General features: G+C 51.1%; 1 protein-coding gene across 6 annotated transcripts in view; it reads right to left on the reverse strand.

The window, feature by feature from the left end:
• Window positions 1–14,289, reverse strand: part of FKBP15 (FKBP prolyl isomerase family member 15) — a 2,419,492-nt gene that overhangs the window by 2,201,046 nt on the left and 204,157 nt on the right. The gene's annotated exons all lie outside the window — the stretch shown is intronic.

Genomic DNA, 14,289 nt, shown 5'->3' on the forward strand with positions numbered 1-14,289 from the left:
ATGTTGCCACAAAAATCTTGCCATACAAAAATATCGCCGAAAAATGGCCGTTTTTTGTAGCAACATTATTGCATGGAACATGCGGGGGGACACCCCCGCACCGCCCAAACTTGATTTTTTTTCCCAAAATTTTCTTTTTTTTTCCCCAGTCCCCATATATATGGTCACCCAAATAATATCGCCACAACATTTTCACAGCGATATTATTTACGGCAACCATATATATGGCGATATTATTACCCGATACCGATTAAAGATGGTACTCAGAGCATTATTCTGAGCCACCTGTAGAAATTGAATGTTAGCGACAGTGGTACCGGACAGTAGGCTGTTACAATAGTCCAGTCTGGAGTTTATCAACGCCGTGGACAGAAGTGCACAGTTTTCAGCTGTTATAAATGGGCGAATGTAATTGATTCGCTTATTAATCAGTCCACAGCTGGAAATGATGTTAGAGACATGAGGCTTCATAGATAACTCATCATCTAGAACGACTCCCAATGTTTTTACTTTCCTTTGGACAGTAATGACATTGCCCTCAATTAAGAAATTGGCATTATCTGTGTCTAGTTTGTTCCGAGTGTTCTTAGAGAATACTATCATGAGCTACGTTTTGTTGTTATTCAGAGCCAGAGAGTTACAGGCCATCCAGTCCTGGATGGCTTTGTAGATGTTATTGATGGTTTCAACATCGTTCTTATACAGGCCGCTGAGCTGGATGACAACCTGACTGTCATCTGCGTAGTTTGTATATTGTACTCCCACCTCATTAAGAAGATCAAGAAGAGGTGGAATGTACAAATTAAAAAGCAGCGGCGACAGACAGGAACCTTGTGGGACGCCACAGGTTTGAGATATGGGGGTGGAGTGATTACTACCCACACAGACCCTTACCATACGAGGGCCCAAAAAGGAGGCTATCCATTTAGACGCAAGTATGGAGCAATTTGTGACCTCTCTGAGTCTTGTCACTAGTAAACTGTGATCAACAAGGTCAAAGGCTGCGGAGAGGTCGAGCAGCATCAGCAGTGCGGCTTGATTTTTATCCACTATGCCCGCTCGGGTGGACTTGAGGTTGAGCATGTCGGTCTCTGTTCCATGACAAGCCCTATAGCCTGACTGTCGAGTACCAAGAATGTTGTGTTCTTCAACATGAACCTGAAGTTGAATGTATGCTAGTTTGTCTAATATCTTCAATATGAAGGGCACATTGGTTATTGGCCTATAGTTGTCTTTGTTGGTGGGATCTCGATTTTCTTTTTTCAGCAAGGGGCTTATCCAGGCAGATTTGAGCGCAACCGGTACCACATCTTCATCAAAAGATAGATTTATCAACTTAGTGATCCAGGGGACCAGCAAGTCTGATTCCTTGAAGATATTCTTCGGACAATCATCTCCAGGGCAGGAGGTTGCTTTAAGATCCTGTATTAATTTGAGCACCTCTTTTTCTGAATAATGAGAGAAGGAGAATTGGGGTATTTTGCATTGAATGTTGTTAAAAGGTGTTGCGTTTGGCTTTTGAATGTGTAAATTGGCTTTTCTGAAATTGCAACTTAAAGATGGCTGTTTAGGCCAGTCACAATAATCCACCATTACTTCAAGATTAGAAGCCTGGACAGTATTGACCGCTGAGAGCATCCAATATTATATTTTTTATTTGGCATTATCTAAGCGCACCAAACCCAGAGGCATCTAGGCGCTGGTTACATAAGATTGACAGTTACCTTAGTTACAAGTTACATTATGTTACAGACATGGCACTTTGCATGGGGTTACATCATTTTGCAGGGTTTGGTGCATTGCATACATTAATACATTGCATAATTAGGTTGCGTATACGTTAGGACCAGGTGCATAGGGTTACATAATATGAGAGCATTGGTATAGTGATCTTGTAGATGGGATTGGATGAAAGGGATTGTGTTTCTAGTTACTTTAGGTGAAAAGCCAGGTTTTGAGACCTTTGCGTAAGGACCATAGGGATATGATCTCAGAGCTAACGGCAGTGAGTTCCATTGTTTGGCTGCTATCACCGGGAAGCTAGTGCCTTTGGCTTTTTGGCATCTGAATCTAGGGATCGCCAAGTTGAAGGAATATGCAAATCTGGTAGGTATAATGGATTGGGCTTTGGTGATTTGTTTAGCTAGATAGGTAGGTAGGGGCAGTATTGTGAGAGAGGGAGAGTATTTTGAAGGTGATGCGTTCCCATACCGGTAGCCAGTGGATCTTACGTCTGGCTGTTGAGTTGTGGTCTTTCTTAGGGATGTTAAGCGCAAATCTTACAGCATTGTTCTGGACAATCTGTAGTTTATTGATGTTTCGGGAGTTGGTGCCTGCAAAGAGGGAGTTACAGTAGTCTATTCTTAACAGAATAAGGGCACTTGCCAAGGTGATGCAGCTGTCGGTGGTCAGATAAGGTCTGCTAGTATTGATCAGTTTGGCAGTATAGGCTGCTGCAGAAGTGATTGCGTTAATTTGCCTTGTCTGTGACAGAGACAAGTCAAGATAAGACTCCTAGGGTTTTTACCTCTTTTGCCGTATCGATCATGTTGCTGTCTATGGTGAAGGATTTATAGGAGTCAGGGAGGTTGTTCAAATGAGATTACTGCCAATGAGGTGTAGTTCTGTTTTTTCGCCATTAAGGCATAGCTTGTTTTGCGCCATCCAGGCTTGGATAGTTAGGTAGATTTTGCTCAGGACATTGGAATCGGTGTTGTAGTTGCCAGTGATGGGTAAGAGTATTTGGGTGTCGTCAGCGTACAGTCTAAGTGACCCACAGTTTTTCTAGGAGGACAAAAAGTGGCTTAGTAAAGACATTGTACAATATTGGTAAAACACAGGAACCTTGGGGGACTCCACATGTTACTGGTGGAAGGAGGGCCACTGCAGTGGTTGAGAATACTCATGGTGCGATTGGATAGGAAGGATTAAATCCATTTTATAGCGTTGATTGAGAAATGAGCATCTGAGGCGAGATGTTTGCAGAGTATGCCGTGGTTTACCAGGTCAAAGGCTGCTGAGAGATCGAGTAGGAGAAGTATGGCTAGATTGCTATTATTTCATCCATTTGGATTTTGAGATCCAAGAGGGCGGTTTCTGTTCCATGACCCGGGTGGAAGCCTGATTGGCGGAGGCCTAGGAGGTGGTGGGATTCCAGGTATTTTTGTATTTGCACGTAGGCTACTCTATCCAGTATTTTCAAGAGGAAAGGGGCCGTTGTGATGGGTCGGTAGTTTATGGGGATGTTAGGGTCCAGTGTAGGTTTATTGATAAGAGGGTGTACCCATGCTCCTTTGAGATTTCCTGGTACGTTGTTGGCAGCGAATGAGTTATTGATCATGTCTGTGATGAACTGGGCAAGTTCTGCAGCGCAGTCTTTGATGGGCTGGGCAAATGTCCCCTTGACATCTAGAAGGTTTCAGGCCATTGATGATTTTGGTTGTTTCGGTGATGGTAATAGGGGTCAATTCGAATCTAGGCACAGGGTTGGACAGTGTGGGTTGCGTGACTTGAGTCTGGGCAGTCGAGGCTAGTTTCTTTTTTTTTTTTTTTTAGTTGATTTTGTTTCGGAGGAGAGAAATGTTGCAGAGGAGGGCATCTTGAATGTTTTTACACCAGGGTAGATATTTGTTACAGTGGTCTGGTGAGGGGGCTGGGGATTCAAGTTTGCATAGAATCGTAAAGAGTTCTCTCATGCCCGACCTGGCACGTGTGATTCTGTCATTGTAGGAATTGCTTTTTGATTGAAGGATGGCTTGTTTGTATTCCAAGCATAGCGTGATGAAGTGTGATTTGTTTTCTGGCGAAGGGATTTCTTTCCGGGCACTTTCTGCAATTCTTTTTTTTTAGCTCGTAGGGCTTTGAGGCTAGAGGTGTACCAGGAGTTTAGGTGGGCAGTTGGTTTAGGCATGCGTTTGCACAAAGGGGCAACTTTGTTGATGACGTCTTAGGAAGGTTTGGTTGTAGAGTGCCACCATGTCTGTGGTATCAGAGCTGGTGTGGGGTTATGTTGTTAGTGGAAGTAGTAAGGGGAGTATGTTGACACGGGTGATGTTTTGTGAATTTCTTGATGGGGCTGCTGGGGTAGATGGGAGCGGGACAGTTGGCTGGGTAGTGTCATTGATAGAGAAGAGTATAAGATTGTGGTCTAACGGTGGGCATGGGTTGTTGCCTAGAATGTTGGTGTGACAATTAAAGTCTGCTAGCCAGTCAAGAATGCAGCCTTTGTCGTGTGTTCGGTTGGAGATTGGATGAATAAATCCTTGCACTTCGATCATGTTTGCAATGGCGAGTGCCTGGGCGTTTGCAGGGTCATTGAGACCCAAGCTGAAATCACCTAGAATCATCATTTTAGAGGAGGGTTTAGTATTGGTGGATAGGAGTAGAGTGACGTCTTCCTCGAAGGTCCGAGGTGGGCCTGGGGGTCTGTAGATAAGGTGTATGGTGAGAGTGGAGGTGGCGGATAGGGAGATTTTGAAGGAGATGAGTTTGGTAGAGAAGGCCTGGTTGGCAGTTTCTCTGAGAGGTAGGCAGTTTTTGGCAATGACAGCTACTTCCCTCCTCCTTTAGATACCTCCCTGTCTTTCCTGAATATGGTGTTACCCTCTGGGATGGCTATGGAGAGGGGGCCAGCAGCTGGGTGCAGCCAAGTTTCAGTGATAGTTAAGAAGGCTAGGTTGTTGACAGTGAGGATGTCTGCAATGTCAAGTGCATGAGCTAGGAGGGATCTAGCGTTAATGAGGGCTCCCTTCAGGTGAGTAGTGGTATTTGATCTCTGGTTGGCCAAGGTAGCAGTGACTTGTTTAGTATTAAGTTCTAGCAGGGTTTCCCTTTTAGGGGTATGATCTATATTTGTCTTTGAATTATTGAGTACTTTAGAGGCGATGACTAAGGTCCCTGGGGGCTAGAATGATCCAATAATCTGGTTGGTGCATTTATTTCTTGAGAGGATGTGCTATTGGTCAATGAGGAATTTTTGTTCTTGAATTTAGATGTTTATTTCTCCAGGTGGTCAGTGGGGCGGAGGTAGGTCGATGTTGAGTGGTGGTCAGGCGAGAGGCTAGGCGTATGTTTCGAGGCAAACGGGATGCTAGAAACCTGTTCCTGTGCTCGAGAGGGCATGGATACTTGGTGTGGAAGGTCTTAAATTCAGCAACTTGCAAGGGAGTGGGAGTTGGCGATGCATTGGGGAGGAAGGAGGATGGTGGACATGATGCATGGGAGCACTAATGCCATTTTCAGGCAGGATAGAAGTTTGGATTTATTGGTTACATATGGCCGGTAGTTTGGCATATCCGAGTGGACTTTGGTATTGGTGACCAAATATAATTTGGATCTAAATGCCTGGGTGATTAGTTCTATTCACTTGGTTAGATGGCCCCAAATAGCTGCAATGCCTGACTTTGTTTGCATCAAATACTGGGTCAAGTCAGAGCGCTTTGTTCAGTACCAGAATTAGCTCGATTAAAACACCACTCCCCAAAATATTTATCTATGGGCCTCGTTCAAATAATCTCAGAGGGAAGGGAAGAGGTGCCAAATGTGATCTGTTTAGTGTCCATCTTTGCACTGCTGAAGCTTCAAAACCTGTGTGCATGAGACTGCCAGGATGAATTGCGGGATTCTGTCAATTCTCCACAAGGGGGAGTCTTTCCTTGCAAGGCTTGTGAGGTGAGCCTGCTACGCAACACCCTCCCTAGGGGTAGAGGCAAGCAGAACTTTACCTGGACAGACTCCCCCATTGGGGACAAGGATTCCCGTTCCAGCGAGGAACTCCCTAAATCTACACTGTCTTCAACAAGATATTATGAAGGAAGACATGAAGAACAAATTAAAGTTTGTCATTGTCAACCAAGTGTACCATTTATTTCTATGAGAGAAAGCTTAGAAAACTGGGACGGAGAATATCATATCGAACCATATTGAAGTGGAATCTGAAATAAAAGAACGACTTGTACAATATACCAGGGAAGCCCCAGAGAACATCATAAAACTGGAAGACGGGCACTGGGAAGAGAGAGAGGCCGTGAATTTCAAATCCGCCAGCGTTGCTCAGCTGAGAGAGTCCTGGAAGCGCAGCGTCCGATAAGAGGAAAATAATCTGGCAAAAACACCAAAGTGACGCTTTGGGAAGGGGAAGACTGTTTGAAAGCTGAAGTGAGGAGAGAGCATACTGAGTGGCAGGGAGAACTGAAGCAAGTCGCCAACGCACCACACTGGAAAGAGGAGGAGAGAACGCTAAGAGAGGACTTACTGAGAGAAGTCTTGAGCCTGAAGTGAGGAAAAGTGGTGGCATTACCGCAGGTGAGAGGCGGTGGACCTATTGATCCATAAACAATGCTGATACAATGGATGAAGAGTTGCCGGACAACAAAGGAAAGAGCAACAAAGCAGCAATCCAATCAGTTGCTAATAAGGGAAGCCGTTCTGACACAAAGAGAAGAAGGCCCCAGTGACGTTACCATTACACAACTCAGGTAATGGGGAAAACGGGAGACCCAAGAGGGAGACAAAAGAGAGATAGTCATTACTGGAACGCTCATACTCATCCCAGTCATGAAGAAGCATTAAAAGTACCAAAAGAGACTGATTCATTACTGGAGCCTTCAAATTTGTCCCAGTTGAGACTAAGTATTAAAAATACTAAGTGAGTGATAATCATTACTGGAAAATTCCTACTCCTCCCAGTCAGAACGAAGTATGGAAAATACAGAGAGGTAGTCAAAAACCTTACTGGAACGCTCATACTCATCCCAGTCAAAAGGAAGCATTAAAAAGCGAGAGTGATGAGCATTCATACTCGTCCCAGTCGAGTCGAAGTACTGGAAAAACCAAGAGTGATAATCGTTACTGGAACGCTCATGCTCTTCCCAGTCTGAAAGGAAGTGAGAAAGAATGTTGGGACTTTACAGCTTGTGTTGAGCTGGATGAAAATGTAATAACAAAAGACTGGAAGAACTTTTGTGAGAATAAAGAGAAAAGTGTTGATATCCTATGACACGAAAAGGATTAGAGAAAGAGCATGAGAACAAAAAAGAGAAAGAAGGGAAAACAAGTAAAGGAACAGATTGAGCACTGGAAGAGTAGAGTATCTGAACTAGATAACTTGATGAGTGGTGGCTAAAAGATATTTACGAGGTCCATATTGAACTAAACCTGGGCAAACCCCATCCAACAGGAGAAGGGAGTAATTCTCCTGTTCCTTAGTTAGTAGAATGGTGGAAGGGTCAGAATAGGTTGGCTTTGGATAGTCTACTGAATCCGATAAGACTTGCACAGATGACGGATGAGGACCTTAGTTAGGAAAGGGAACACTCATAGTTTAGGGAAAGTTAGAATTTGTCCCTTTTTATTAAATAAAACTACACTAAAATGGAAAAGCAGAGTCCTTGTCCTCCTTCTGACCCACCACACTGTCCAATACATACAAGTTGGTTGTGTGGGAAACCTAAAAGGTGTCCCCTGCTAGACCCCGGGGATCTGTCATCCAGGTGGCCAGGACATGGCCATCGCTTTTGGATCCAGTTCCTGGGGGTGGACCAGTGCGGGAGGATCACCTGGATGAGGGGGTCCTTGGGGAGTGGAAGTGGGACATCAGAGGGTGAGACGTGGTATCCCCTTCCTTGTAACACCTTTTCCCCATCCTACCAGGTAGGATACCTAGGAACTCAACCCCTCCGCCCCCTTTCCTGACACAAACACTTTTTCACAGACAGCTCGTTGTGAGAGAAAAAACAAACACCAACACCTGAGCCGTATACCCGACATGTCCCAACATAAGGGTCAGGCAGAGTCTGCCAACTATTGATAATTATACACACCTGACTTCCATCACACTTCCCCATAAGGATAAAAGGCAGAGCACGAAAGCACACTGAACAAGCAGCACTGAGCAAGCAGCAGTTCCAATATGACAGTTTAATATGAGGAGAAAGACAGCGGGACCAGAGAGGGTTGCAAGGAGGAAAGTACCCTTGACCTTTTCAGACCGTTACTTTCATGAGCCTTGGAATTAAAGCTGAAGAAACCTTCATTGTGTATCAGAGGTACGTGGGGCTCTCCCATGTCATAACCATGGCGGGGAAGAGCATTTGCCACCGTGGTACTGTCTTTGGCTCCTACAAGAAACCAGCGCCAGTAAAGTCAGCACAGCCAGTGAGTCAGGGAGACTGACACCAGACCAGCCTTTGTTAGAACCAAGGTTGCAAGCGGCAATATTGTATGGAGAAATCGAAAGAGAACAGTGTGTGAATTGTATGTGACGAGCGCAAGAAAGCTACAGTAAACAGAGCGGTCTGGCACCACTTGGGTGCTCATTCGAAAGTCTCTGTTAGGTATCTGACTGGTTGGCAAATGTGAAAAGGAATGAGATGAAAGTGGTCCTGCAACGGATCAAGCTAAACCCTGTGCACATTCGAAAGTCTTCGATAGTTAATACGAACTGAAATTGGTCCGAACCCAGCTGAGGGAGACTAATAGGCCGATTCATGGAATAATTAGCGCGGCGCAAGTGGCCAAAAACATGCGAATCGCAGTGGAATAGCGAAAATCGCAGTGCAAGTGCGAAAATCGCACGAAAAGCAGCGCACATCGATTCATGGAAGGCCGTGCGCGAGAAAACCATCGGATGTGCGATAAAAAAGTGCGCGGCGCACGTTGGCGCACAGGCCATCTAACTGCGTGCGCCAGGTCACAGCGAAAATCGCACCGGCCACAGCGAAAATCGCACATAGCGCGGCGCACGCAAAAAGAGTAGGCGGAACACGGGGCGTAACACTCGGAATGGGGAACAACTTGCCAAAATGCGGGTGTCACGGGGGAAGTACGGGGTACAAGTGCCACGGAACGCCCACACGCTCGCCTACAACACGTATTCATGGAATAGAATAGGGCAAAAAAGCGCACGCTCAAACCAGCGCACAGGCACAAACACGACCGCCACAAGAAAGCAGGCGGTAGCGTCTCTGCGCCTGTAAGAAATGTGTGCCAAAAGGTGCGCCAAAAAATAGCACCTATATACTGCCATGATGAATGTCCCATACTGTGGCCCTCCAGGACAAATGACGTGCAAAGGGGTACCCACAAACACGGACACCCGCTGACAAAAAATACGTGTGCGTGTATACCGGGGTGCGCGGGAAGTCTCACACGCGAATTGGCAGGGCATGTGAATTCCAGGGGTTTGCGGGAAGTTCCACACGCGATTTGTCAGGGTACGTGGATTACAGGGGTGCGCGGGAAGTTCCACACGCGATTTGGCCGTGTACGTGGATTTCAGGGGTGCGCGGGAAGTACCACACGCGATTTGGCTGTGTACGTGGATTTCAGGGGTGTGCGGGAAGTTCCACACGCGATTTGGCCGTGTACGTGGATTTCAGGGGTGCGCGGGAAGTTCCACACGCGATTTGTCAGGGTACGTGGATTTCAGTGGTGCGCGGGAAGTTCCACACGCGATTTGTCAGGGTACGTGGATTTCAGTGGTGCGCGGGAAGTTCCACACGCGATTTGGCCGTGTACGTGGATTTCAGGGGTGCGCGGGAAGTACCACACGCGATTTGGCCGGGTACGTGGATTTCAGGGGTGCGCCGGAAGTTCCACACGCGATTTGTCAGGGTACGTGGATTTCAGGGGTGCGCGGGAAGTTCCACACGCGATTTGCTGGGCACGTGTATGACAGGGGTACGCGGGAAATTCTACACGCGATTTGGCTGTGTGCTCCCAGGTATTCCCTGTACACCCTCCACGGCCCCTGCAGGCAGCACACACCACAGGGGACTACCCTGCACACCTGCTCATGTCACCCAGCACCCCCACCCCCCAGCATCCAGGGGCACCCTCCACCAGGCCCCCACTCATGTCTCCCACCACCCCCACCCCCCAGCCACCATGGGCAGCCCCCACCAGGCCCCCACTCATGTCTCCCACCACCCCCACCCCCCAGCCACCATGGGCAGCCCCCACCAGGCCCCCACTCATGTCCCCTATCACCCCCACCCCCCAGCAGTGCAGGGGCACCCTCCACCAGGCCCCCACTCATGTCTCCCACCCACCCCCACCCCCCAGCCACCATCGGCAGCCCCCACCAGGCCCCCACTCATGTCCCCTATCACCCCCACCCCCCAGCAGTGCAGGGGCACCCTCCACCAGGCCCCCACTCATGTCCCCCTGCACCCCCACCCCCAGCATCCAGGGGCACCCTCCACCAGGCCCCCACTCATGTCTACCACCACCCCCACCCCCCAGCCACCAGGGGCACCCTCCACCAGGCCCCCATCCATGTCTCCCACCACCCCCACCCCCCAGCAGTGCAGGGGCAGCCTCCACCAGGCCCCCACTCATGTCTACCACCACCCCCACCCCCCAGCCACCATGGCCAGCCCCCACCAGGCCCCCACTCATGTCCCCTATCACCCCCACCCCCCACCCACCATGGGCAGCCCCCACCAGGCCCCCACTCATGTCTCCCACCCACCCCCACCCCCCAGCCACCATGGGCAGCCCCCACCAGGCCCCCACTCATGTCCCCCTGCACCCCCACCCCCCAGCATCCAGGGGCACCCTCCACCAGTCCCCCACTCATGTCTCCCACCACCCCCACCCCCCAGCCACCATGGCCAGCCCCCACCAGGCCCCCACTCATGTCCCCCATCACCCCCACCCCCCAGCAGTGCAGGGGCAGCCTCCACAAGGCCCCCACTCATGTCCCCTATCACCCCCACCCCCCAGCCACCAGGGGCAGCCTCCACCAGGCCCCCACCCATGTCTCCCACCACCCCCACCCCCCAGCCACCATGGCCAGCCCCCACCAGGCCCCCACTCATGTCCCCCATCACCCCCACCCCCCAGCAGTGCAGGGGCAGCCTCCACAAGGCCCCCACTCATGTCTACCACCACCCCCACACCCCAGCCACCAGGGGCAGCCTCCACCAGGCCCCCACCCATGTCTCCCACCACCCCCACCCCCCAGCCACCATGGCCAGCCCCCACCAGGCCCCCACTCATGTCCCCTATCACCCCCACCCCCCAGCAGTGCAGGGGCAGCCTCCACCAGGCCCCCACTCATGTCTACCACCACCCCCACACCCCAGCCACCAGGGGCAGCCTCCACCAGGCCCCCACCCATGTCTCCCACCACCCCCACCCCCCAGCCACCATGGCCAGCCCCCACCAGGCCCCCACTCATGTCCCCCATCACACCCCACCCCCCAGCAGTGCAGGGGCAGCCTCCACAAGGCCCCCACTCATGTCCCCTATCACCCCCACCCCCCAGCCACCATGGGCAGCCCCCACCAGGCCCCCACTCATGGCCCCTATCACCCCCACCCCCCAGCCACCATGGCCAGCCCCCACCAGGCCCCCACTCATGTCCCCCTGCACCCCCAGCATCCAGGGGCACCCTCCACCAGGCCCCCACTCATGGCCCCTATCACCCCCACCCCCCCGCCACCAGGGGCAGCCTCCACCAGGCCCCCACCCATGTCTCCCACCACCCCCACCCCCCAGCAGTGCAGGGGCAGCCTCCACCAGGCCCCCACTCATGTCCCCTATCACCCCCACCCCCCAGCAGTGCAGGGGCAGCCTCCACCAGGCCCCCACTCATGTCTACCACCACCCCCACCCCCCAACCACCAGGGGCAGCCTCCACCAGGCCCCCACCCATGTCCCCCTGCACCCAGGTCCTCACAATCACCAACCATGTGCGTAATGGTCAGCCTCCACAGCCAAAAGGCCCTGCCAAGTAACCCATTCACCCACATGGAAATGAAAATTACATGTTACACCCCCAACGTACATAAAGCAAATGAACCCATGTCTGTCACACACAATGGTTGCAAATGAATTTGAAAACACCCAACATGACATGCATGAAACCAATGAGATGATACCACACAGTGAAGTATGCAAACAAAAATGTATTAAATAAATATGAATGCAAATGAAATGAAACAAAGTACAATGCCAATGAAAAAAAGAAAAGGTGCATGTCCGTCCCAAAAAATGAAAAACACCAAATCCAAAAAAATGTACTTCAAAGTCACATTAAAAATGAACTCAATCCGACAGAAAAAAAATCCAAACACCATTGCTCCATGGAGAAGAAAAAATAAAATTAAAAAATAAAACAATCCAATGAAGAACTATGTACAAAATATCCAAGGGTCCATGAGCCCAACTGAACAAAGGAAACCTACAAAAAACCCTAACAAAAATGCAACTATATACAAAAAGTGGAGCTGTGTCCGTCGACTCCAAATCATAAGAATAAACAAATGAAACCTAAAACTAAAGTACTATATACAAAGGCGGCGGGCAAGTCCAGCGGCCTGATCCATGGCCCCAAGGGTCCGCAGGGACGACGCCATCTGCTCCTCCAACCCCCTGCGGATTGCCTCGAGGCACTCGGCCCGCCTCAGGGCCCTCCGCATGGAGTTCTCCGCCCTGACCATCCTGAGCCGCTCCTCTTCCGCCCGCCGCCGCTCCGCACCTATCTGCTGGCCCAACCGCAGCCACACGGAAGACACTTCCTGTCCTGGGTCCTCCTGCCCTCCGGACGATGCCTGCCCCTCCGATGTTGATGGCCCCGAGCCATGATGCCTCCCACGTTGACTCTGCTGCTGCCTCCGACGCAACTGCCTCTGCCAGCACGACGGCATCCAGGCTGATGGAATCCACCGACGCCGTCGTGCACATGCCCTGCCTGATGATGCCGGCACATCCTCCATCTGCTGGGGTACAGTTGCTGTGGTGTCCACCCCTGCTTGACCTCCGACTCCCGATTGTGGCAGGGATGGGATCCCCACCGAGCTGGCTGCATAGGTCAGGGCAGGTCCACAGGGGGCCCTGGTGGCATCTGGGCCGGAAGACGGCAAGGAGAACGACTGGCGTATAGCCTCCACAGAGGAGGAGAGGGCCGCCAGATTGGCCGACACATGCAGGAAACCCCCGAACATGGAAGATCCCAATTGGGCCACGTCGGCACGGTGCTCTTCGTGATGATGTGCATGCTCCTCCCGGGAAGCACGCACGTCATCACGAATTGCACCCGCGCGCATCGCAACCCCAATCAGGACCTTCTCCATACGGACACGGGTCCCCTCGTCCGCAGGTGGAGGGGAGTCAGGTGACATGGACATCCCCTCTACCAGCGGACGGGCCTGGGACAGGGCAACCCTGCTGGTGCATGGTGGTGCACTCACAGGGTCAGGGACAGCGACATGCACAGGCCCCTCCACGGTGACCTGTGCTGCCTCCTGCCCCTGGCCTGCACCACTTGCACCAGCAGGGATGCCCCCACCAGGCCCCATGTGTGCCCCTGTGGCGGCCTCCTCCTCCTCTGTGGAAACCACCAACCTGGATGGCTCCTCACCGTTTTACACCGTAGCAGGCCCCTGTGGGGGCTCACCCACCCCTTCCGCTGCAGCCGTGGGGGCATCCCCGCCGCCTTGCTCCACAGCGCCGTCTCCGCCCTCTTCTTCACTAGCCGCTGCGTAGAGGGAGACAAAGAACACAAGCATCAGGGTACTGTACAATGGTCCCCTAGACAGGAAGCAATAGCAGATGAGTACCACTGTCAAAGTACACTTCCATCATGTCCCTCCACAACACATGTGTCAGTCCAGGCAAAACACACACAGAAACAGGCATGGTGCATGCCATGGACATTTCCATACATGTCCAATGGACTCTTGAAACATACAATGATATGGAACTCACATGCATCATGGGTCATGCCTATCACATGCACACACTTCACCTCAGTCACATCCATCTGGCCCCATACACCCCAAACACAGCGGATACAAGGGTAACTAGGCTGCATCAGTGAATCTGTGCATTGTCACACACATGTGTCATGCATCCATGGCATGCACAAGTCACAGACACGCAGGTCAGGCACACAGACATGGCTACCATATATGTACCTGCCATCAGCACCCATCCCTCACCCCCCACCCATGTCCAGGAACAGAGACTGGCATGCTCTCATGTCTAAAATCTGCATAGGGCTCCCCATGTGGCATTTAAACACATGCAACAACCATGTGGTTCACACATCACTGGTCGAACATGCATTACCATGATGTCCCTGCACACATACATGCATACATGGCCTATGTCACACATACAGGCAAGTATCAGAGAACCAGCACACCGCAACATGCCCTGTCTCACACAGCAATGCTTGGACACTTACCGCTCAACTCCAGACGGGTCTCCCTCTCAAGGATCTGGGCGTGGAGCGCTGGGCGTACGCGTTCCAGGACCCTCATCTGGATGGAACTCATGCGG

Source organism: Ambystoma mexicanum, chromosome 8 (assembly GCF_040938575.1).
Source record: "Ambystoma mexicanum isolate Mex_15411 chromosome 8, UKY_AmexF1_1, whole genome shotgun sequence".
NCBI classification, from domain to species: Eukaryota; Metazoa; Chordata; class Amphibia; order Caudata; family Ambystomatidae; genus Ambystoma; species Ambystoma mexicanum.